The sequence below is a fragment of the Austrofundulus limnaeus genome, unplaced genomic scaffold (genome assembly GCF_001266775.1).
Source record: "Austrofundulus limnaeus strain Quisiro unplaced genomic scaffold, Austrofundulus_limnaeus-1.0 Scaffold423, whole genome shotgun sequence".
Taxonomy (NCBI): domain Eukaryota; kingdom Metazoa; phylum Chordata; class Actinopteri; order Cyprinodontiformes; family Rivulidae; genus Austrofundulus; species Austrofundulus limnaeus.
In genome coordinates, this window is record NW_013952825.1 from 93,538 (window position 1) to 98,041 (window position 4,504).

Genomic DNA, 4,504 nt, shown 5'->3' on the forward strand with positions numbered 1-4,504 from the left:
ACCTGTCCACTCTCCATCCAATGAGGAGGAGTAAAAGTTCACCTGTCCACTCTCCATCCAATGAAGAGGAGCATAATTTCACCTGTCCACTCTCCATCCAATGAGGAGGAGTAAATGTTCACCTGTCCACTCTCCATCCAATGAGGAGGAGTGAAAGTTCACCTGTCCACTCTCCATCCAATGAGGAGAAGTACAATTCACCTGTCCACTCTCCATCTAATGAGGAGCAGTAAAAGTTCACCTGTACGCTCTCCGTCCAATGAGGAGGAGTTTGTTTGTTTTGTGTACATTGCCCTGAGAAAACAATTGCTGTGATTTGGCACTATATAAATAAACAGAATTGAAATGAACTGAATTGGTTTGACAGAGGAGTAAAGGAAGACATTTTTGTGAAGAGAAATAACGCGTCATTAAACAGGGGTGTCCAGTTGTCCCCATTTTACATTGCTGTTATTGTGAGCATGACTCAGCACTCTGGTAACAAGAGGAATAATCAGGGCACAAAGGATTGATTGTTAGGCTGATGGTCCTTTTTGCGTGTGAACAACCAGTTTTGATTGTTATTGTTAGAGTTGTTTGTCCACCAAGTACTACTTTTGCAACTGAGTTTAGGATTTTACATTCATAAAGTGAGCTAAATAATGAAAATATGCTAGTGACATTTTTAACATTTTATTTTACACTTGGCACACCATAACATTTGATAGTAAATACTAAAACCTGTGACATTCTTGCATACTTAAYTATATTATTTATATAATGAAACATCATAATTTATTGTCTTATTTTTCTAAATTTAAGGACATTTTGATTTGGCCCACACATGTAATCCAAAACTAAGACATATTTTTTGGCAACAAATCAGTCATTCTCTGCCCTGAAACACAACGTTGTAATTAAACCATTAAACCTTTCCCCTCAGGGATTTTCTGTGCTCAACAAGAAAAGCCATAACCAAGGTAATTATTACCTTCATTTCTGAGCTATGGAATCACAGAAAATCACTGTTTAAATAATTGAATCATCAGCTCAAGAATGTTTGACTTTTTCCACTAAGTACATTGTTTTCTTCCCATCGGTACTGTTGGGTTTCCAGCTGTGCTGATGCAGGAGCATTCTACCTGCTCTGATTGTCTGCAGGTGAGTCTTTGCTCAGCTCAGAACTTCAAAGCCTGAACACTAAAACAACATGTTGCTTCCAGACACAAAGGGCACTGACAGAGTTAGTCGATCTCTCACTAACCCTCCTGACAGCGGTGCAGAGTAAACAGGCAGGACGTGAAGAAAGTGAGGAGAGAGTGGCTCCATCAGAACTGATGAAGACCAGCGGGACTCTGGCTTTGGTTAAAGCCTTAAAGTTGTCTTGTCTGTCAGAGATTTGGAACCTTTTCAGCACAGACCATGACAATGTGTCAGTTATCTCCTGTTAAAATGTACAGTTTTTATTCTGTTAGGGTCCTAATGAATGGTCCTCTATGTTTTCAGTATTTGGTTACAAAATATCACTGTAGTCCATCTGTTAAAAGAAGACAGAGACCTGAAGGAAGAAGCTGGTGCCTAAAGAAACAAAAGCACAAATAGAAACTGTCTCAGTAAATTTACATTCGAGCACCTAAAGCTCAATTAGCAGCGCATCATTTTTCAGGTGACAGGAAGCTGGTGTCTGTAGTACTCCAGGTAGTATTTCCCACAGTAAACTGGTTCTGGGTAATGGAAAAGACAAAGTGTATTTCAACCAACACTTAAAGTCAACAAAGTACTTATAAGGCACACAAAGCTGCAGTTCAATGATTTATGGTTGATGGTTATATGATTTATTTACCTAATTTCCCTCTGGGATCAATAAAGTATTTTTGACTTGACTTTGACTTGACTTATTTTTTGTACTTTTAGATCTGAGAAAATGTGTTCCGGCCACAGGATCAGTATCTGTGGAGAATTCAGGGCCGATTAGTTTGTTTGAATTTCCTCGGGCAGAGCTCCTTCAACAGGTTTGGGACAGCAGGAGATATTCTGTCCCAAAGGACAATGGTTTAGTTCTTCACTGCTCAGGTTGTGGGACAGATTTGGACCATAATGTCCCTTTTCCACCAGCACCTCTACAGCACGATTCAGCTTGGCTCTCCATGGTTCCAAGGCTTTTCCAACAAGAATTTGTGAAACCAACCCCCTTTTTCAGAACATGCTTTAGTATGGTTCCAAATGTACCGTGCTGGCCTGAAAACGTGACTTCAGAAGACTGCCAGTCATTAGCTGTGTTTCCATTGACCATGAAAATGCGCAAATTAGAATTTCAAAAATAAAATTGCTCAATGGAAGCACGTCAATTTAAAAAAAAAATTACTTTTTTCGACAAAATGTTTTTGCGCTAGGATGAGGTGGTTTTTCAGCCGTATCAAAATTGGTGTTTTTCGCAAAACTGCAATGGAAACACATCTTCACATCACAGGAGTCACGTGATCAACAACCGGCTGTTTCTACTGGTGAAAAGACGATGACAAAGAAGATAACAGGAAGTAGAAGTAGTAGTAATATCACAGAAGTAGTATAAAATAGTAAACTCACCGACTACAATTTCCCAAAAACACAGCATACGTAGRCGCTCCCAAGTAGGGACTTGTCTCTGGAAAGACTCGATAAAAGACGCCGACGTCTCCTCTGATGATGAGCGCTAGTGTCGTGGTAGCAACATGCTATGTGTTTACATCCATCGCTGCCATGTTTGTAATGACTTATCATGAGAACAAACGTATTCACGCGTGACTTTAATAGCATTTCTTACTTAATGGAAACACCACAGTTGTGAAACTGTGTTTTTTCAACATTTACAGATTATCGACAAAGTTTTGCACACATTTGCAATGGAAACGCAGCTACTGACTGGTTACGGGGGGTGGAGTAACTGGTTGCATCACAAAAGCTACTCTTACAACAACCTAATCTGCCATTTGCAACAACGACACTACCATGTCCTCCATTGTTGTGTTGCGCATCTTTTTGGGGGGGGTTTCTTCTTGTACTAMGTTTAATGGTGGTTGGCAAATAGCTTAATGGAGCATAACTGCCACCAGCTGGTGGCGTCAATTTTCGGATGAACCCACCAACTAGAGCTGTTACTGAGGTGTAATGGAAAACCACCAGGGGTTGGATTTATAAAGCTTGCATACGCACAAAATGAGCCCTGAAACGTGCGTACACCACTTTTCATGCCAAGGTTGTGATTTACAAAACCCGAACTTGACGTGAAAATGTGCGGTTCCTCACTCCGGCTCTGACTCATGCTTAGCCTACGTTCATTTTGGAGACAGGAAGCTGCGACACAGATGGTGAAGTGAGGAATTATAGTCACACTGCATCATTTACTCTCAGATATTTAATTTTACTTCATAATCAGACTTTAATTTTAATTCAACTTTATCATCAGCTTTCCTAACAGTATTATTCATACTTCTGCTGCTGAGCCATAAGGAAAGACCTTTTAAGCCAACTTAAATCCTAAATAAAAGCTCACACATCTCCATCTACCTCCTGGTCACCCTCCTCCTCAGACGACCCTCACAGACCCCTCCCCAACAAGATAAATTTCAACATGGTAAACAACAGCAATAAGGTTTAATTATTAAAGTCCATTTTAAATAGATGAATGGATGATGGATGATCTGCTGTCAGAATACTGTTGAGCACATTATCTCTGCACTGACAGAATTATAATATTTTCTTCCCCCAGATGTGCCACAGCTCCTGACGTGTGCAGGGTGTGATGATGATGAAGCTGGTTGTCATAAACAAAGCTATGATGCCACGTGTATCTCAGGAAAACTACAAGCCAARTGGAACGGAGCGGTTCAGACTCAGGTTTCAGTCTGAAGCCTCAGAGTCAGCAGAGACAGACTGAAGTGAAGGAAAGCAGTGAGTCTGTGTGCAAATATAACCATTAAATGTTAGCAACAGATAATCCACAGCAGTGGTTCCCAAACTGCTCAGCTTTTGACCCACAGAATACCAGCAGCAGATACCTGTGTCCCCAGTTGTTGTTGGTTGATAAACACTGTTTTCACGTCAAATAAAAAAGGACATAATAACAATATTCATTATGCTATTTTTGTACATTGTAAGTACACTAAACTTACACCTTTCTAACAACAAAGGCAAAAAAAATATTATTTGTAAATTTTTTTGTGTAATTATTTCAGAAAATTGTTTCAGGACCCTACCTTGGGTCCCGACCCCAACTTTGGGAACCACTGATTTACAGCACTAAACCCTAATTTTGTGATATGATCTGTTTCTTAGATTTGTTGGTTGGTAGTTTGGTGAATTTGTGTTGTTTTAAGATGGTTCAGTTATTTCTCTCAGTAAATTAACTCCCAAAGCAAATCTGGTTCATTCTAAAAAGATGGAAAAATAAAGTTGATTGCAATGATCCCTATGACTAGAGGTGTCCCGATTCCGATACCAGTATCGGTATCAGATCCGATACCAGCATCAAGTACTCGTACTCGTA